The sequence below is a fragment of the Medicago sativa genome, chromosome 6, assembly GCF_051527215.1.
Source record: "Medicago sativa cultivar Bolivia chromosome 6, Bolivia_mono, whole genome shotgun sequence".
NCBI classification, from domain to species: domain Eukaryota; kingdom Viridiplantae; phylum Streptophyta; class Magnoliopsida; order Fabales; family Fabaceae; genus Medicago; species Medicago sativa.
Genome location: NC_140754.1, coordinates 81,910,089 through 81,932,672, shown reverse-complemented (window position 1 = coordinate 81,932,672; position 22,584 = coordinate 81,910,089). Strand labels below are relative to the sequence as shown.

Here is a 22,584-nt window from a genome sequence, read left to right as displayed (position 1 = left end):
GGTCCGCATACCTCCTCTTTGAATGTCAACCATGCAATTGCAAATGAATCCTCCGTAGGAGAGTTAACCACATCTCTCCAAGCCCTAACTATTTTCTTAAGATTCTCACAATGCTTCTCATCATTAGCTTCCTTCACATGTTTATCAACAACATTTTCTTTCGAAGGCTTGGCATTGACTCTACAATCTGTGATGCACTTAGCTTTGACATTCTTCTCAATATGAAAATAGCAAATTACATGGTCTGTTTTAGGGAGAACTTTGGCAATGACATTCATCAAAGCGGGATCCCTATCGGTGACAATCACCTTAGGCATGATAAGTTTTGAAGTCAAAAGACCAACCAACATCTCAAGTACCCAAGTAAAGTTATTCTCTTGTTCAAAGGAAAGAAAGGCAAACGCAACTAAATATGTCAATTTGGTAGAGGTAACACCAACAATCTCAAATAACAGCATTCGGTAGGTATTAGTTTTGTAAGTACAGTCCATGACCAAAACAGAGGGAAAAGTGTTAAGCATATTAATTGACTCCGGATGAGCAAAAAATAAGTCTTCAAGAGTGGTTTCCTCACTATTTGCTCTTATGAAATAGACGTATTGATGCTTCTCCAACTTTGAAATCAAGTATTGCAACTCCGTCTTGTCCTCTCTTTGACCCTTGCGCCATCTAGTTCGCGCATTGTACACTAGCTTGATGATGGTCACACTTTCTTTGTTTTTTTCCTTCTAATCCGTGAGAATATTCCTAGGCGGCGCCAAACTCTTTGTCATGTCGATAAATCTTTTCTTCTCCTCCGCTTTAAGTCGACCCGCAAGAAGGTGGCCGGTTAACTTTGGCGCCAACTCATGGTTGTGAATTCCACAAAGCCTTGCACTCCACCAATCTTGTGTACTCTTCTCGAAGAAGCATTTCAACCTAAACGGACATTAACATTTCCTCGAGCCCGTGCCTTCAAGCTTCGGTTTCTTCCTCGTCTTAGCTGGCTTGTATTCACCACTCCTTTCACATTGCATCATCATGTATGACCTTATCGAACTATATTTATCTATAGAAATAGTAAATCCGGCGCTTGCCGGTTGTCGACGAACACAACCAAGTAAATATTCTCTATCTCTCCATCTTTCATTTGTTGTAAAAAATGACCCGATGTTTACTTCAATAACACGATGTTTTATCTTGGTTTTCGGGTGTCAAACATTGATTACGTTTGAACCTTTTAAACCGGTGATATCTTATTTTTTCTTGGGAAGGGAAAAAGTAAGCAAAACCCTTGAGAATCGAGGTCCGGGAGTTGTTTTCGCTACGGGAAGGTGTTAGGCACCCATAACGACTATAGTAACCTATAGGAACCGTCTTTAATTTCTACGCGCGCGCTTTATTTTTAAATGCTATTTTGAAAGAAAATATTAAGCCTAAGAGTTTCTAAGTGAAGAATTGGAGGGAGAAGAATGTTTTTGGATTTTTTATTTTATTTGAATTGAAGGAATTTTGTTCCTTGCCTACGTACCCGATTAAGGGATCAAATCCACCGTAGTTCTCTCTCAAAAAATGTTTTTGTTTTTGTTGGTTGATTTTAAGTTTGAAAATGGATTTTGAAGAATAGAAAGAGGCCTCAAGGGCATGAGATTGGAAAATTGTGAGGTTGGATTAGTCATTTGCAAAAACAAGTCAAAGTATGATTATTTTCATTGGATTTTTGATTAAGAAAATAAAAGGAAAATTCAATGGGATGTTGGATCCCAAGGTTTATTTGGAAAAGATTTGAGTGGAGTTGTTCACATTTGTTTGGAAAATTGGTTTTTTCTAAGTATAAGTCCTAGGCATTCATCTAAACATACAATCCTAAACATACATCTAAACATGCATATTCTAGCTACTTAGTGATGTGTGTGCATGTGTCGGTGCTTGTGTCGGTGTACATTTTTAGAGTCCATTGTCCTTTACATCATACCCTAGATACATTCTATGGCCTCTTTGCCAAGAAATTAAAAGCATGAAAGAATATTACAAAATTTCCTAAGTGTTTACATTCTAACTTTTGGTACAAATTAAGTTGCAAGAAAGAAAATAGAGATGAAAATGGGATGCAATGATGATGCTTATGGTGGGTATGAAATATGAAAGGAAAAGGTTAGTAGCATAAGGCAATATCAAAGAAGTGAAGTAAGGGAAATATTAGAATGTAAAAGGTAGAAAATAAGTGCAAACATGGCTTAAAATTTGTTCATAAGATGCAAGAACCAAGTGACCTATAATTCTCACATTCCAATCACATTTTAAAGGTTTAGAAACAAGTATTGGAATGGGAATTAAGGCTACATGGTTTACTTGACATTTTAAAACAAGTTTGAAGCATATTTGCATTATTTAACTACTTAATGACTTGTAAGCTAAGCAACCTACCAAAATTCACAATTATGTAACAAAATTAAACACAAACAGTAGCTAAAAATCCTATGAACTCAAGTAGCTAAAACACCAACATTTATCAAGCAATTTGGACTAAAATCAAGCAACTTTTCAATCATTTCTAACACAAAATACCTCAAAATAGTAAGGGAAACACCACACCATTTTTTACCAATTTTTATCATGTAAAATTAACACTAAAAAGTCACAAAATTATCGAGAAATACCCATGAAATTTTTTAGGAAGCTTAATAAAGTTTTCAAATGAGCCAGGGGTGTAAAAATTAAAGCAAAGTGGTAAAATAGCAAGAAACCCTAAGGAACCAAAGGAGATTACCAGACCTAAGGTCCAGGCCCAAACACCAAACGGATTTGGGTCTCAGGAAGCCATGTGAGCCACACGATGGATCCAGAGACCCAAACCCTTGGATCAAACGGCACAAACGCTCCCAGCGAAGTGAGGATTAGCAGTAGCCGTTAGATCAAAGATCTAACGGCTCACAAGGAGGGCGTACGATGAGCTTCAGAGACGCGCACGCATTGGATTGGGGAGGGGTATATAAACAAACTAACACACAGACACTCATTTCTAACCCTAGCTTTCTAATCTCTCCGCCATTCTCCTCCCTCGTCCTCGCATCCTCCATTCGTTTTCCTCCTACCACACTCATGGATTCAAACCACACATCACAAATAAATCACATATCAATACAGTTTGGGCAAAACGTTTTGGATCTTGGTACTTTTCGCAAAGAATCTGTTCGAAATGTTTTGTTATTGTGGCTTTTTGAAGGAAACCGTTTGAGGTGATTCGATCTGAACATTTCTCCATGGAATCAGTCGAAACGTTTCAATTTTAACTACTTTTTGACAAAAGTTGTTTGAAATGATTCGATCTGGATACTTTTTGTTTGAAACGCTTCGATTTGGATACTTTTTGAAGAAAATTTATTCGAAGTGTTTCAAACTTGATGTTTTTTGAAGAACACCGTTTAAAAACGTTTTAATCCAGATTTTCGAAGAAAAGTAGTTTGAATCCCTTTAAACTTGATATTTTTTTGAGGAAGATCGAATTGAAATGTTTCAAGCCACACCAAAACGAACGGATTCTAGCCTAATCCTTCACAAGTTCAAAACGTTTTGGATTTTGAGGTTTTCTTGAATGTGAACCCTAATCTGATTCGTTTCTTATGCTAATGATGAGTTTACACTCTGAATTAAAAAGTAAACGGTGAATCTTCATGATTTTTGTGTTCTAGGGTTTCGTTTTTTCAATTCGTTCGAATTTTCAAGTTTTTCAATCGGATTCACCATTTATTTTTAATACGAAGCTTCAATGATGACTTATGAGAAGATTTTTCGTATGTTTACCTGAATGTACTTGGAGATTCGAACAAATGGATCCTTGCGAGCCTTGGACCTTTCTGGTAAGCTTCAAAACCGAAAATAAATCGGTATTCAATCTTCTTCTTCTTCGAACTGGCTTGAACTGGCTTCGATTTCTCTTCTTCTCTCTCTCGAACTTTCTTGTGATCGTCCTTAGACTTGAATTGCAAGAACACAAAGGGAAATAGTTCGATGATGAAGATTTTCGTGGAAAATCTCTGAGAACAATTCTAATCCAAAAAGATTTTATTGAATTGGATGTTTTCAGTTCTGATTCTCTCGAAATTCCTGTTGATTTTGAATGTTTGATGGTAAATTTGCGAAAACTGGTACGAATTTGAGTTTGTTGCGGTGGTTTCTGAGTTTGTTGTGGTGGTTTCTGAGTTTGTTGTGGTGGTGGCCGAATTGGTTACGGTGGTGACTTGGGAGAGAGAAAAGATTCTGTTAGACTTTTTTGGTGATGTGTCACTGAGTGATTGATTCTTCTTCTGAGCATTTCTGAGTTGGCAATGCTTTATAGGCCAGCTTGTGACCTCTGATCCAATGAGCGATTGACACCTGTGCTGGACTGAAAAAAGGCTCGGCCTTGGGCCAGTTTGGGCCTGAGGGCCTTCTTGCAAATTTTAAAACCTTGGGGACCTTCCTGCAATATAAGAGAATTGGACAAATATGCAATTTTGGACTCTAAGTGGACTGAAATGTACTTTGGCCAAAAAAGACTTAAAAATTTTTTGACTAAAAACGAACCAAAAAGAAGCAAAGGACTTAAAATAAAATGACTCAAAGGACTAACATGTAATTTTTGGAACCTTAGGACTAAAGTAAGAAAAATTAATAAAATTGAGTAAAAAATGTAATTTGAAATAAACGTAAAGTGAGACCAATAAAAAACACAAAACGGACTAAAACGAACCAATGGCTTAAATGAGGTACTTTAAAGTAACCTCTCTGCCGAAATTTCGTGTGAAATGACCAAAATGCCCCTGGGGCTGAAAACGACTAAAAATGACTCAGATGCAAATTTAAAATGGGTTTTTAACAGAGAAATGAGACAAAGACTTATACAAGCAAAATTAAAAGACTCAGAGAAAATTTTTGAGATTTAAACAGTGACTTGACACTTGAAATGACCAAAATGCCCCTAGGGGCAAAACTGACTCAAAATGACTTCAAATGTAGTTTTTGAAATGGATTTTGACATAGAATTGAAATGAAGACTTATTCAAACTATTTGAAAGGACTCAAACAAAATTTTGAAAGACGGAGAGAAATTTGACACAGGAAATGACTAAAATACCCTTGTATGTGAATTTTGCAAATAATGTTGAAATAAAATGCAGGGAAAGATGCAATTGATCAGAGACATATCAAATGACTTGAAATGCAAGAAAAGGGGAAATTGATTAGTATTTTTAGGTCCAAAATTAGGGTATAACAGCTGCCCCTATTTAAGTTTCTTTGTCCGGAGAGTCAAGAGACGAAGTCTTAGAGTTGACGGGACGAAGATACTTAAATATTAACATTTGCACTGTTTTTGGACGTAAAAATACGCTTTCAGATTTTCAAAATTATGAATGCTATGCAATATTTGATTATGAATGCAAGACAAACAACTGGAGTTTATGGAACCTGTCATGTCACTGGGGATTCAGATAGACATTGACAGGGTAGACAAACCAGGGAGTAGAAGGTAAGGTGCAAGTTGTTCTTTGGGTCGAACTAGTCACTTGACCAGGGGATACAATACAAGAGATAGGTGCAAGCTGTTCTTGGGATTGAACTTGGCACTTGACCGGAAACATAGACATATAGGCAGATGCAAGTGGTTCTTTGGATCGAACTTGACACTTGATTGGAGATACAAACAGATAGGCAGACACAAACTGTTCTTTTGGATTGAACTGGCTGTTTGGCTGGAGACATAGACAAAAGGGTTGATACAAGCTGTTTCTTCGGATCGAACTTGCTTGTTGGATTATCAACACATCATGTGGGAGAGTGCAGACTGTTCTCTTAGATCGAACTTGTCGTTTGACCGATAACAAAGCATAAGCTGGGTACAAACTGTTCTTCAGATTGAACTTGCCGTCTGACTGGTAACAAAGCATAAGCTGGGTACAAACTGTTCTTATCGAACTTGCCGTTTGACCGATAACAAAGCATAAGCTGGGTACAAACTGTTCTATCGAACTTGCCGTTTGTCCGGAAGCATAGGTATATAAGCAGGTACAAGTGGTTCTTTTTTGGATTGAACCTGGCACTTGACCAGCAATGAGATACCAATTGAAAGTCTGGCTTAACAAGATACCAATTGAGGGTAAATTGTTATTGACTTGATTTGAAAATAGACATGACCATTTTTGTTGGCCCAAGAGTAAATTGAGAGTAAATTGACATTGATTTGAGTTGAAAAATTGACATGACCATTTTTGTTGGCCCAAGAGTAAATTGACATTGATTTGAATTGAAAATTGACATTGGCAGAGACATAGACATAGACATTGGATTGGAGAGTTGCAATTGACATTGAAATTGGATTGAAATTGAATTGAAAATTGACATTTGACATTGAAATTGGAATTGAAATTGGAAATTGACATTGGAATTGGATTGAAATTGGAATTTGACATTGAAATTGACATTGGAGTTGGAAATTGGCATAGGAATTGGAATTGGAGATTGACATTGACATTGTCATTGGATGTCAACATTGGAATTGGAGATTGACATTGACATTGTCATTGGATGTCAACATTGGAATTGGAGATTGACATTGACATTGTCATTGGATGTCAATATTGGAATTGGAGATTGACATTGACATTGTCATTGGATGTCAATACTGGAATATGAGATTGACATTGACATTGTCATTGGATGTCAACATTGGAATTGAAAGATTGACATTGACATTGTCATTGGATGTCAACATTGGAATTGAAAGATTGACATTGACATTGTCATTGGATGTCAATATTAGAATTGTCATGGACGTTGAGATTGCTTCGGACTTTGACATTTGAAATTGAAATTGGGATTGGAAAGTTGAGATTGCATTGAATTTGACAATTGAAATTGAGTTGAATTTGACAGTTTGACATTGAAATTGAGATTGGAATTGACATTGGAGATTGGAAATTGCTTCGAATTTGACAGTTGACATGATTGGAATTGAAGTTGGAGAGTTGAAACTTGCATTGAATTTGGCAGTTGAAAGTTGGATGTGCAACATGTGTGTATGGTATAGCAAGATCATTGGATGCATGAGCACATAAAATGCATGATTATGCATGTATGGATGCTTGAAATGCATGATTGATTGGCAGTTTGACAGAGAAGTTTCACAAAGGCAGATGAAACATTGGAAGATTGGGCACGTAGTGGCTCGTGCTGCAACATATTCACAGGGGAAAAACCTCTTTTGGAGAGACCGTCGTTGGGAGACGTATCGAAACCATGGCTGAGGGCAATAAAACTTGTAAAGGAGGACCCTTGGAAGGTTCTTGGACACAGTTCGCCGTTGCTAGGCGTGTCAGTGCTGGGTGATGTTCGCATCTGTGGTCAATGCTTTTTCATTCTTTTCATTTTTCATTTTCAAACCCCACTTTTGCCTGAACCGCCCTTTCGGGTTTTCGATTCACCGGGGAATTAGATTCTTTTCATTGCCCCATTTTTGCCTGAATTGCCTTCATAGGTTGTCAATCAGCGGGGTGCTCATTCTTGCCTAAGCCACCCTTTCGGGTTTTCAACTTAGCGAGCTTTTCATTTTCATTTTTTCACTTTTTTTCATTTTCATTCTGTTTTTTCATTCTTGCCATTGACCACAGACCATCCTGGGGAGTAACCTGCTTGTAACATGTATTGAAATAGACATTGATGCTCATTCATTCATGCATGTTCCATTGAAATGTACCCTGTTGCTCAGGTTTGCTTTCAAAATAGACGGAAAAACGATTGTTTAGTTTTCAAAAGATGTTTGTTTCAGACACTGACATTATCAAATGGAAAGAAAATATTTGTATAAAGCATTGAAAGTAGAAAGAAAACAGAATTTCAAACAATAGAAAAGCTCAAATTGATGTAGAAGAGTGAAAGTCAGCCAAAGGCATGGCTTCACGGATTTACAAAGCTTGGAAAATGGTAATTTTATTGGTTGGTGATACATTGAACACGATGACCGCTACATTTCATAGAAACTTTGAATTCACAAGTACAGAAGCCTCTGATGAAGATGATCATCGACAGTTGCAGATGCCCCAAGGGGTGATGGTGATTTGCTAGATATAGTTACTTGTCTTTTATCAACCTCATTTTTGCATGAACCGCCCTTTCGGGTTTTCGGCTCATCGAGGCGCTCATTCTTGCCTGAGTTGCGTACAATCTCAGCGAGCTCTTTCATATTCATTTTTTGTCCCTAACTTTTGCCTGGATCGCCCTTTCGGGTTTTCGATCCACCGGGAAGCGCATTTTTGCCTAGGCCGCCCTTTCGGGTTTTCGACCTACCACGCTGTTCTTTTCTTTCTAGACAAAGTATTTCTTGACTATATCGGCATTAACAGGATTTGGGAGCTCAACACCATCCATGTGTGTGAGAATCAAAGCACCACCAGAGAAAGCCTTCTTGACGACATAAGGACCTTCATAGTTAGGTGTCCACTTGCCCCTTGGGTCGGGTTGCTGACTTATTCTTCTTTTCAATACAAGTTCGCCTTCCTTGAATTCTCGAGGTCGGACTTTCTTGTCAAAAGCATTCTTCATTCGCACTTGATACAACTGTCCATGAGCCATAGCATCCATACGTTTCTCTTCAATCAGACTCAATTGATCATACCGACTTTGACACCATTCAGCCTCAGTTAACTTTGCTTCCATGATTACTCGAAGAGATGGAATCTCCACTTCCAGAGGGAGAACTGCTTCCATACCATATACAAGAGAGAAAGGAGTTGCCCCGGTTGAACTACGCACCGTAGTACGGTAACCATGCAAGGCAAAAGGTAGCATTTCATGCCAATCTTTGTAAGTAGTGACCATCTTCTGAACAATCTTCTTGATGTTCTTGTTAGCGGCCTCAACTGCACCATTCATCTGAGGTCTATAAGGAGAAGAGTTGTGATGTTCAATTTTGAATTCTTCACACAAAGCTTGCATCATGCTATTGTTCAGATTGGAACCATTGTCAGTGATAATTTTGTTGGGAACACCATATCGACAGATGATGTTATTCTTGATAAACTTGACAACCACTTGCTTGGTTACATTAGCATAGGAAGCAGCTTCAACCCACTTGGTGAAGTAATCAATTGCCACTAGAATGAAACGATGTCCATTGGAAGCTTTTGGCTCAATTCTTCCTATCATGTCGATGCCCCACATAGAGAAAGGCCATGGGGAAAAGATAACATTGAGAGCATGTGGAGGCACATGAATCTTGTCAGCATAAATTTGACATTTGTGGCATCTTTTAGCATGTTTGTGGCAATCACGCTCCATGGTTATCCAGTAATAGCCGGCTCTTAACAATTTCCTTGACATGGTGTGACCCGAAGGATGGGTCCCAAAAGTACCATCATGTACGTCATGCATCAATTTCTCAGCTTCTTGTTTGTCAACACATCTCAACAAGACCATGTCATAGTTCCTCTTGTATAGGATTTCTCCGTCCAGAAGGAATCTGCTAGCCCATCGTCTCAAGGTCTTTTTATCTCTGTTGGAAGCACCAGGTGGATATTCACGATTCTGCAAGAATTGTTTGATGTTGTAGTACCAAGGCTTTTTGTCATTCACATCTTTGTCAGCTTGATCTGGCATATTTTCAATAGTAAACACATGAGCGGGTCTATCAAGACGCTGCACTTTGATTACAGGCACATCATTCCAGTGATTGACTCGAAACATGGAAGACAGAGTAGCAAGAGCATCAGCCATTTGATTTTCATCCCGAGGGATGTGGTGAAGCTCAACCTTGGTAAAGTATGTCAATAGACGTCTTGCATAGTCACGGTATGGGATCAGCTTCTCATGATGAGTCTCCCATTCACCCTTTATCTGATTGATAACAAGTGCAGAATCTCCATAGATGTCAAGGTGTTTGATTCTCAGGTCAAGGGCTTCTTCAATGCCCAAGATGCATGCTTCATATTCAGCTATGTTGTTTGTGCATTCAAAAGTTATTCGAGCGGTGAAAGGAATGTGGTGCCCCTGTGGAGTTACAATGATGGCCCCAATTCCTTTACCATAAACATTAACAGCACCATCAAACACTAAGCCCCATTTACTATTGGGATCTGGCCCTTCATTGATCAGTGGTTCTTCACAGTCTTTTGCTTTCAGATACATGACTTCTTCATCAGGGAAATCAAACTTAATTGGCTGGTAATCATCGAGAGGTTGACAAGCAAGATGCTCAGCAAGGATGCTTCCTTTGATTGCTTTCTGAGCTTTGTACACAATATCGTATTCAGACAACAACATTTGCCAACGTGCGATCTTTCCTGTAACAGCAGGCTTTTCAAAGATGTACTTGATTGGATCCATTCGGGATATCAACCAAGTTGTATGATTCACCATATAATGACGCAGGCGTTTGGCAGCCCAAGCTAAGGCACAACAAGTCTTTTCAAGCATTGTATACCGAGTCTCACAGTCGGTGAACTTCTTGCTCAGATAGTAGATCGCATGCTCTTTCTTGCCAGTCTCATCTTGTTGACCGAGAACACAACCCACTGAATCATCCAACACTGACAGATACATAATCAAAGGCCTTCCTTCCACTGGCGGGACAAGGATGGGCGGCTCTAACAGGTATTCTTTGATGCTATCAAAAGCTTCCTGACATTCATCATTCCATACAACAGGCTGATTCTTTCTGAGCAATTTGAAAATTGGACCACAAGTAGTAGTCATGTGAGATATGAATCTTGAAATGTAATTCAAACGTCCGAGGAAACCTCTGACTTGCTTCTCAGTTTGAGGGGCCGGCATCTCTCTGATGGCTCGGACTTTGTCAGGATCAACTTCAATGCCTTTTTGACTGACAATGAAGCCTAGCAACTTTCCGGATCTTACACCAAATGTACACTTGTTAGGATTCAACCGCAGTTTGTACTTTCTCAGTCTTTCGAACATCTTTTTCAAATATACAACATGCTGCTCTTCATCACTTGATTTCACAATCATATCATCAACATATACTTCAATCTCCTTGTGAATCATATCATGAAACAGAGTTGTCATACCTCTTTGATAGGTAGCACCAGCATTTATCAAGCCAAACGGCATTACTTTATAACAGAACGTTCCCCATGGAGTGATGAAGGACGTCTTTTCTCTATCTTCAGGAGACATTCGTATCTGATTATAACCAGAGAAACCATCCATGAAAGAGAACACTTTGGATTGAGCAGTACTGTCAACAAGCACGTCAATATGAGGCAATGGGAAGTTATCTTTTGGACTGGCTTTATTCAGATCTCTGTAATCAACACACATTCGAACTTTCCCATCTTTCTTTGGTACTGGTACGATGTTGGCAATCCACTCAGGATATTCAGCTGTCATGAGGAAGCCCGCATCAATTTGCTTTTGCACCTCAGCCTTGATCTTAAGAGCCATGTCTGGACGAGACCTTCTCAATTTCTGTTTGACAGGAGGACATTCAGGCCTTGTCGGTATCCGATGTTCCACAATCTGGGGATCTAGACCCGGCATATCTTCATAGGACCATGCAAAGACATCTGGATAATCATGGAGAAGCTGAATGATCTTCTTTTTCACTTCTGGTTCAAGTGTAGCACCAATCTTGATCTCTCGCTTGTTCTCTTCAGTACCCAGGTTGATAAGTTCAATCTCTTCCTGGTGAGGCTGAATGGCTCTTCTTTCTTGCTCAAGCAGTCGAGTGATCTCATACGGTATCTCTTCATCATCATCCTCATCTTCAGCTTCATATACAGGGAATTCAAAATTTGGAGGAACCATAGGGTCACTGTGTTCAACGGGTTTATTATGGTTCAATCTGCATAATATGATTGGGATGATTTTAGAAAAAAAGTTTTTCTATGCAGATTTTTGAAATTAATAAGAAAATACAAAATGTTTTGGTTTTTTCTGGCATTACCATTATTTCCAAGAAAAAGGCACTAAAAAGTAAAAAAAACAAAGAGTCGTGGGAAAGACGACAACTTTTTATTGATTAACGGCAATGCCGAAACAAACATGCCCTTACAAAGATATCACTTTCGCCTTGGGCAGAGCGAAAGGATTGTTATTTTGAAAACAAAAGACACGAGCAACAAAACACATTACATGGAAGCATGCATGACTAAAGGAACATCAATGGCTTCCCAATTTCTCACAGTGCCTCCTGGTATAACAAATGCAGGCACGTGATCACCTTCAGCAGCATCTTCAGTAACAGCATTGATGAACCCAGCACTGTAAAAGGTTCCCTTTGAAACAGCAGATGTCGGGGAGAATCCAAGGCCCTCTTTACGCTTGTTTTCTAAGATCTGAATCACCTTGCCCCAGCCAGCAGCTTGCCCTGCCTGGACAGCCTTCTGGGCATCTTTCAGTGAGGCCATGCTAGCACCAGCCCTCCGGGGCTCTGCACCCTCAACAGTCAATCCTTGAAACGACGTCCCTTCAGCGGACCCGTTCCTCATGAACTTGAGCTTCTGATGCAAAGTGGATGTGACTGCTCCAGCGTCGTGGATCCATGGTCTTCCGAGGAGACAGCTGTAAGAGGCATTGATATCCATGACTTGGAAGGTTATTTGGAATGTCTCGGGACCAATGGTAATTGGCAAGTCCACTTCCCCGAGAACATCTTTGCGGGATCCATCAAAAGCTTTAACCAGATAGCTGCTACCTCTCAGAGAAATTCCATGATGGCTCAATTGCCTTAGTGTGGATTCAGGCATTACATTCAGAGACGATCCAGTGTCCACCAATACGTTGGATATCATGTCAGATCCATAATGTACTGAGATATGTAGAGCCAAGTTGTGACGTTTCCCTGCCTCGGGGAGCTCATCATCACCAAACCCCAAGTTGTTGCAGGCAGTAATATTGCTCACTATCCCATCAAACTGATCCACAGAGACTTCGTGGTCGACATAAGCTTGCTCCAGTATCTTCATTAACACCTTCCTGTGAGCTTCTGAGCTCATGAGCAGAGACAAGATGGATATCTTCGATGGGGTTTGTAGCAGCTGGTCAACAATCTTATAGTCACTTTTCTTGATAAGCCTCAGGATTTCGTCCAGATTGGACTCTTCAATAGATTGGCCTGCTGGGCCGGTGTTCTTGTCAACAGGGGAAGCAACTGGTGGAGTTACCGTAGCAATGGGTGTGACCACCTGCCTTTGAAACAAGGGCGGACGGACTTTCCCGCTTCTCAGAGTTGTAACTTCACTAGCAACATTATCAACTGTAGCTGGGGATACGAGAGGCACCTCCACCCCGTTTTCAATCATGGTTGCATTGTATTTGTAGGGAATTGCCTTGGTAGAGGTATAAGATACAGGACCAGGTAGCCTGATCACCAAAGGCTCAACATTCTTTGCACTTTCAACAGGAGAATCATGGAACACTGGCACGATCACACATACATCACTGACAATCAAGTACTTGTCATCCATCAGACTCTGAATATCATTTTGCACAACACGGCAGCCCATAGGATTCTGCAGACATTCTGAACAAGAACCATGGTCATGATTGAACAGAGAAGCCTGGCCAAGTTTGACATGTAATGGCACCAAGGGAGTAACGACATTGCGGACATCCAACATGGGATCCTCTTGAGGGACAGGAACCCTTTCAAAGGCCTCAATCATATTGACAGCAGCATGGTTTGGAAGCGGATTGTCAAGGACATGAGGAACACTGTTCTCAAAAGTCAACCGTCCCTTTTCTATCAGATCTTTCACAATATACTTCAGAGCAAAGCAATTTTCAATATCATGGCCTTGAGCACCCTGATGAAATTCACATGTTAGGTCCTGTCGGAACCTGGGAGGCAATGGATTAGGCGGAGGCTTGCCTGGTCTGGTGACACAGTGCCCCTTGGCCAGCAGAGTTGGGAGCAGCTCACCATACGACATTGGTATTGGTGGAAAAGAAGGCTTGGATCGGGGACCCTGTTGTTGCTGCCGTTGTTGTTGGGCAGGAGGCTGTTGTTGTGCTAGCTGAGGAATGGCATTGACGGGCATTGGTGGTTGACCCGGCGGCAGAGGATATTGTTGGTAGAATGGTGGGAAGAATGGGTGCTGAGAGTATTGCATGTAGTGATAAGGCGGAGGTAGTTGCATGGCCGCAGATGGGTTACCAGACACCATCCCTACGTTAGATTCTTTCCTTTTGTGATGACCGTTACCGTACTTCTTTGGTGCACTGTTTGAAGATTCACCCTTCTCAAGGACAATAATGCCATCTCGGACAGCCTCCTCTAGTCGAGTGCCCATTGTAACCATATTAGAGAAGTTGTTTGGGGCAGAGACTATCATTCTCTCCTTATATTCCTTCTTCAGAGTCTTCAGGAATGTTTGTGTTAACTCTTCCTCATCAAGCGAGGAGAAACACGGGCAGCTGCCCCTCTCCACCTTTGAGCGTATTCACGGAATGTTTCATCTGATTTCTGAGATAGGGCTTTGAGAGAGTCCCTGTTTGGCCTTAGACGAGTGTTGAACTCATATTGACCTTCAAAAGCAGCAGCGAGTTCCTCAAAAGTATGGATGTTATCTTTGCTCAGACTAGTGTACCAATCTGCTGCATCATCTGTCAAGCTACTCTGAAAACAGTGGATCATCAGTGCATCATTGTCGGCGTAGTTAGCCATCTTTCGTACATACCGGATAACATGGTTGTGTGGGCAAGAAGTCCCATTGTACTTGTCAAATTCTGGCTCTTTGAATTTCTTAGGAACCTCGAATCGGGATACCAAGCATAGATCACGAGCCTTAGTAGGAGCACCATTGCTTCCCCGGCTAGCCTTGACTTCACGGAGTTCTCCAGCCAACTCCTTCAACTGTCTTTTCATAGCTTCCATCGCGGGATCTTGTCCACGCGGAGTATCAACATCAATCACCTGTTGCACAGTGTGTACAATAGGGTCGGTAACAACAGTGGTTACTTGAGGCATAGCAGTAGACACAGGAATCTGTCCTTGACCAGCAAAACCAGAGATACCAGCAGCAGTATTAGGAGAATAGAAAGGCGGGAGTCCATAAGGACGGCCGTTGGGCATAACAAACCGAGCATCAGTAGCCACAGTAGATAGTGGGATAGAGGGAATCACCTCAGCAGTAACTGGAACAGAAGTGGCCGGTTGTTCCTGTGAAGCCATCATAGCAGACATAGCGTCATGAGCCTTGGCCAAGTCTTCTTTCATAGCAGCCAATTCGGCACGGAGCTGAGCATTCTCTTCTTCAAAGTTAGCCATTATCCTTCTCTTGTGAAATCTTGTCTGATGAATTCTATCTGGTTGGTAGACTTTGCGAACACGAGCCACCTTTCAGACTGCGGCGAACAAAACCAGGAGGCAATGAGCACGAGAGAAGTTTTTTGTGGTCAATGAATGCATATGATGCATGAAATGTGTAAATGCATGCAAAAAAGACTCTTTTTACGTTATCGAAGGGTTTTAGACAAATTATGAACTCGTAAACATTACTAAACAACAATTAACGTAAACGGGAATCAAACAACTAACATATAGTCTTACAAGACAAATCCAACATAAACAAATGGAAATAACAACAGGAAATGGAGATCCTCAAGCATAGGAAGTGGAAGCGTCGTCCTCAGAGTCGGACTCATAGCTGCAGTATCGTGCATAGAAGTCACGGGCACCCCTAGCTCTCTTGGAGTCCCTCATAAGCAGTCTATCTTTCTCCTCAATCTCTCTCTTAGCCTTAGCTAACTCTTTCTTCAGTGTCAAGACCTCATGAGTCTGCTGCTCACCCTTTCCATCTAAAGTCATGATCAAGTTCTCAGCCTCATAGTATCTAGCTCTCCACTGATGCTTCTCCCGACTCTCCATAGCTAGATGCTCCCGATACATCTCCTGGGTAGGTGGGAGTAGAGGCAAAGGCATGGTAGGAACAGTTGCAGACACATATCTCATAGAAGGGTAAGGCATACCAATCTCCTCAGCTCGGCTTATCACCCACTGTGTATAGGCCTCATGAGCAATACCGGACCTTACACCCATATGCTTCACCTCTTTCTTCCGAAGCTTGGTCCAAGCATGCATGAAATCTTCTCTAATTCCGGTGGGAGCACTGGGGTAGTGAAAGAAATAAGGAGCCGTAGCAAGATTGATGGGTTTATCTTTCATCGGGAAACCAAACTGTCGCAAAGCAAGCTCCGGGTTATAGTTGATTCCACCCCGGGTACCAAGAAGAGGTACATTAAGAAACTTTCCACCACCGAAGATGATTTCCTTGACCCTAGAAGCGGGAGTGAGCCAAACCACTTCATTAGGAGTGAGAGCCATAATCCTCTGTGAAATAGACCAATTCCTCGGATTGTCGTGGAAAGACTGCGGAAGGTGCGAAATAAACCACCTATAGAGGAGAGGCACACAACAAAAAATGTATCCACGACCTTTGCTGGAACGATCGTGAATAGCATGGTATGTGTCAGCTAGCAAAGTAGGAACCGGATTCTTGGAGTGGAAGATCATAATAGCATTCATGTCCACGAAGCCATCGAGATTCGGAAAGAGAATAAGCCCGTAGATGAGCAGTGCAAGAATAGCCTCGAGAATGTCCTGACGAGTGGTATTGAGGTTGGCTTTCCCAAGAAGATACTCTGAAGTGAACCCTCGGATATGTGCCTTAGTGACAAGATTCTTGGAGACATCGGTGGTCTTGAGATAGAGATCCTTAGCAATAACCAACGGAGGAAGAGGATTTTCAGGTCCTGAGAAAGGTATCCCCTTAGCAATAGATAAACCCGTCAAGGAAGAATAAGCCTCTAGAGTAGGCACCAACTGAAAGTCTGGAAAAGTGAAGCACCGACACCCCGGATCATAGAATTGCACTAGAGTGTGCACAAGTTTCTCATCCACATTAGTATGGAGAATAGGAAGTAAAGCCCCGTAACGGTGTCGGAAACCAGTCGGATCCTCAATCTTGAGTGCCAAATCCCTCAAACTAGCCAAATCCACTTCCTTGAACTTGTAGGACTTAGTCATCTTCATGCCTACAATGTTTACAAATTCAACTTGTCTAAGCCCTTCGATAACAATGCATGACAAAAGGTTTATGCATGTATGCATGTATGCATGAATGCATGATTATGTTCAAGTTCGGAGAAAACATGGTGGGTTTGAAGTTCAAAGTCGAGGAGTCATGGGTGGACACGGTGTCCGGTGAAACTAGGGTTTTAGGATAATAGTAACCGGGTTCTACAAAGGTTCCCAAGTTGCAACCTCTCCGACGTATCTCATGGTGCCACGAGACAACTCTCGCTCCATGATTATACGTGGAAGGTCTAACTTGAGTGTAGTATCGCGTGACGACTAAAACTCGAGACAACACCCGGTTTAGCCTCCGCACTACATCCTAGAAAATGGCCATGGATGGGTTTGGTTATCTACGGTTCATAGCGTCATAGAACAATTAGAAGCAAAGTGCCTAAACGCGACGTACACGCGCCGACAACATCACCCCCAAAATGCCTCAGCTATGTGGGATTGATCGCATAATCCAAAACACGAGGCAACCCCCGGAATGAATTGTCGATTATATCCCTCCTAAATCCTAAGTTCACTCAGCCCGGGTGCAGGACTTTTGATATTCTCACCCCACACGTAAGAAATTAAACATTTATTCACATAGGAAAACAAGTAAAGGAAGCAAGTAAAAATACAAGCGCGAGCGTGGAAATAAAGACTAGGCGTAACTCTCGAATCTCCCCAGTGAAGTCGCCAGCTGTTTTATCTTGGTTTTCGGGTGTCAAACATTGATTACGTTTGAACCTTTTAAACCGGTGATATCTTATTTTTTCTTGGGAAGGGAAAAAGTAAGCAAAACCCTTGAGAATCGAGGTCCGGGAGTTGTTTTCGCTACGGGAAGGTGTTAGGCACCCATAACGACTATAGTAACCTATAGGAACCGTCTTTAATTTCTACGCGCGCGCTTTATTTTTAAATGCTATTTTGAAAGAAAATATTAAGCCTAAGAGTTTCTAAGTGAAGAATTGGAGGGAGAAGAATGTTTTTGGATTTTTTATTTTATTTGAATTGAAGGAATTTTGTTCCTTGCCTACGTACCCGATTAAGGGATCAAATCCACCGTAGTTCTCTCTCAAAAAATGTTTTTGTTTTTGTTGGTTGATTTTAAGTTTGAAAATGGATTTTGAAGAATAGAAAGAGGCCTCAAGGGCATGAGATTGGAAAATTGTGAGGTTGGATTAGTCATTTGCAAAAACAAGTCAAAGTATGATTATTTTCATTGGATTTTTGATTAAGAAAATAAAAGGAAAATTCAATGGGATGTTGGATCCCAAGGTTTATTTGGAAAAGATTTGAGTGGAGTTGTTCACATTTGTTTGGAAAATTGGTTTTTTCTAAGTATAAGTCCTAGGCATTCATCTAAACATACAATCCTAAACATACATCTAAACATGCATATTCTAGCTACTTAGTGATGTGTGTGCATGTGTCGGTGCTTGTGTCGGTGTACATTTTTAGAGTCCATTGTCCTTTACATCATACCCTAGATACATTCTATGGCCTCTTTGCCAAGAAATTAAAAGCATGAAAGAATATTACAAAATTTCCTAAGTGTTTACATTCTAACTTTTGGTACAAATTAAGTTGCAAGAAAGAAAATAGAGATGAAAATGGGATGCAATGATGATGCTTATGGTGGGTATGAAATATGAAAGGAAAAGGTTAGTAGCATAAGGCAATATCAAAGAAGTGAAGTAAGGGAAATATTAGAATGTAAAAGGTAGAAAATAAGTGCAAACATGGCTTAAAATTTGTTCATAAGATGCAAGAACCAAGTGACCTATAATTCTCACATTCCAATCACATTTTAAAGGTTTAGAAACAAGTATTGGAATGGGAATTAAGGCTACATGGTTTACTTGACATTTTAAAACAAGTTTGAAGCATATTTGCATTATTTAACTACTTAATGACTTGTAAGCTAAGCAACCTACCAAAATTCACAATTATGTAACAAAATTAAACACAAACAGTAGCTAAAAATCCTATGAACTCAAGTAGCTAAAACACCAACATTTATCAAGCAATTTGGACTAAAATCAAGCAACTTTTCAATCATTTCTAACACAAAATACCTCAAAATAGTAAGGGAAACACCACACCATTTTTTACCAATTTTTATCATGTAAAATTAACACTAAAAAGTCACAAAATTATCGAGAAATACCCATGAAATTTTTTAGGAAGCTTAATAAAGTTTTCAAATGAGCCAGGGGTGTAAAAATTAAAGCAAAGTGGTAAAATAGCAAGAAACCCTAAGGAACCAAAGGAGATTACCAGACCTAAGGTCCAGGCCCAAACACCAAACGGATTTGGGTCTCAGGAAGCCATGTGAGCCACACGATGGATCCAGAGACCCAAACCCTTGGATCAAACGGCACAAACGCTCCCAGCGAAGTGAGGATTAGCAGTAGCCGTTAGATCAAAGATCTAACGGCTCACAAGGAGGGCGTACGATGAGCTTCAGAGACGCGCACGCATTGGATTGGGGAGGGGTATATAAACAAACTAACACACAGACACTCATTTCTAACCCTAGCTTTCTAATCTCTCCGCCGTTCTCCTCCCTCGTCCTCGCATCCTCCATTCGTTTTCCTCCTACCACACTCATGGATTCAAACCACACATCACAAATAAATCACATATCAATACAGTTTGGGCAAAACGTTTTGGATCTTGGTACTTTTCGCAAAGAATCTGTTCGAAATGTTTTGTTATTGTGGCTTTTTGAAGGAAACCGTTTGAGGTGATTCGATCTGAACATTTCTCCATGGAATCAGTCGAAACGTTTCAATTTTAACTACTTTTTGACGAAAGTTGTTTGAAATGATTCGATCTGGATACTTTTTGTTTGAAACGCTTCGATTTGGATACTTTTTGAAGAAAATTTATTCGAAGTGTTTCAAACTTGATGTTTTTTGAAGAACACCGTTTAAAAACGTTTTAATCCAGATTTTCGAAGAAAAGTAGTTTGAATCCCTTTAAACTTGATATTTTTTTGAGGAAGATCGAATTGAAATGTTTCAAGCCACACCAAAACGAACGGATTCTAGCCTAATCCTTCACAAGTTCAAAACGTTTTGGATTTTGAGGTTTTCTTGAATGTGAACCCTAATCTGATTCGTTTCTTATGCTAATGATGAGTTTACACTCTGAATTAAAAAGTAAACGGTGAATCTTCATGATTTTTGTGTTCTAGGGTTTCGTTTTTTCAATTCGTTCGAATTTTCAAGTTTTTCAATCGGATTCACCATTTATTTTTAATACGAAGCTTCAATGATGACTTATGAGAAGATTTTTCGTATGTTTACCTGAATGTACTTGGAGATTCGAACAAATGGATCCTTGCGAGCCTTGGACCTTTCTGGTAAGCTTCAAAACCGAAAATAAATCGGTATTCAATCTTCTTCTTCTTCGAACTGGCTTGAACTGGCTTCGATTTCTCTTCTTCTCTCTCTCGAACTTTCTTGTGATCGTCCTTAGACTTGAATTGCAAGAACACAAAGGGAAATAGTTCGATGATGAAGATTTTCGTGGAAAATCTCTGAGAACAATTCTAATCCAAAAAGATTTTATTGAATTGGATGTTTTCAGTTCTGATTCTCTCGAAATTCCTGTTGATTTTGAATGTTTGATGGTAAATTTGCGAAAACTGGTACGAATTTGAGTTTGTTGCGGTGGTTTCTGAGTTTGTTGTGGTGGTTTCTGAGTTTGTTGTGGTGGTGGCCGAATTGGTTACGGTGGTGACTTGGGAGAGAGAAAAGATTCTGTTAGACTTTTTTGGTGATGTGTCACTGAGTGATTGATTCTTCTTCTGAGCATTTCTGAGTTGGCAATGCTTTATAGGCCAGCTTGTGACCTCTGATCCAATGAGCGATTGACACCTGTGCTGGACTGAAAAAAGGCTCGGCCTTGGGCCAGTTTGGGCCTGAGGGCCTTCTTGCAAATTTTAAAACCTTGGGGACCTTCCTGCAATATAAGAGAATTGGACAAATATGCAATTTTGGACTCTAAGTGGACTGAAATGTACTTTGGCCAAAAAAGACTTAAAATTTTTTTGACTAAAAACGAACCAAAAAGAAGCAAAGGACTTAAAATAAAATGACTCAAAGGACTAACATGTAATTTTTGGAACCTTAGGACTAAAGTAAGAAAAATTAATAAAATTGAGTAAAAAATGTAATTTGAAATAAACGTAAAGTGAGACCAATAAAAAACACAAAACGGACTAAAACGAACCAATGGCTTAAATGAGGTACTTTAAAGTAACCTCTCTGCCGAAATTTCGTGTGAAATGACCAAAATGCCCCTGGGGCTGAAAACGACTAAAAATGACTCAGATGCAAATTTAAAATGGGTTTTTAACAGAGAAATGAGACAAAGACTTATACAAGCAAAATTAAAAGACTCAGAGACAATTTTTGAGATTTAAACAGTGACTTGACACTTGAAATGACCAAAATGCCCCTAGGGGCAAAACTGACTCAAAATGACTTCAAATGTAGTTTTTGAAATGGATTTTGACATAGAATTGAAATGAAGACTTATTCAAACTATTTGAAAGGACTCAAACAAAATTTTGAAAGACGGAGAGAAATTTGACACAGGAAATGACTAAAATACCCTTGTATGTGAATTTTGCAAATAATGTTGAAATAAAATGCAGGGAAAGATGCAATTGATCAGAGACATATCAAATGACTTGAAATGCAAGAAAAGGGGAAATTGATTAGTATTTTTAGGTCCAAAATTAGGGTATAACACACGAACACCGGTAGGTACCTGTTTAGGTTTTTCTTCAAAGTTACCGGCAGGTACCGATTTTGGTTTTACTTGGTTGTGAACAATGTGAGCTTGAAAAGGAATTTTCACTCTAAACGCCACATTTTTAGTTGGTTTGACATCGCCGGATGGTACACTGTAACCTATGCCTACGCCGGAAGCTTCAATTTTGGCTGGTTTCAGTTCAACGCCATCATCCGTCACATTTTCAACCATATCGCTCTATGTCTATTGAATAAAAAAATAACAAGGAATAAATAAGTAAATAAATAACTTGTGCAGCAAGCAAAGCAAGGAGAAAAAGTGGCGCAAAAATTCAAAATTTGGGCATCACAGTAGCGTGACTTAAGTCACGCTAGTGTTAACTTCCTGCGTGAGTTAACTCACGTAGCCCTTACAACTAGCGTGAGTTAACTCACACTAAGGCCTATCATCTACTTCAAAAAACTGACGAACCAATCAATAAAACCAGTAAAATCGGATGAGTTTTGAGGATACATTACCTGTTCTTTGATGCTTGATGAGCGTAGAAACTTGCTTCCTGACGATTTGCAATGATTTGGAATGAATATTTTGACCTAAAAATTCACACTTTTGGATTTTTGGAGGTGGAGGGAAAGAAAAATGGAGTGTGAATATGGACTGCTGGGTTTTGTTCGAAAAAAGAACGCAGCGTGACTTAACTCACACAGTTGCAAAATGGGCAATTCATTTGGGAGCGAGCAATTTTGTTGGTTAAAGAGCAGATTTCTATTCTTTATTCT

At 40.0% G+C, this 22,584-nt stretch overlaps 1 pseudogene; it reads right to left on the bottom strand.

Annotated features, from left to right (window-relative positions):
* Window positions 1-669: 669 nt before the first annotated feature.
* LOC146917361 (uncharacterized) lies at window positions 670-22,036 on the bottom strand (annotated as a pseudogene).
* Between the last annotated feature and the right edge of the window lie 548 nt (window positions 22,037-22,584).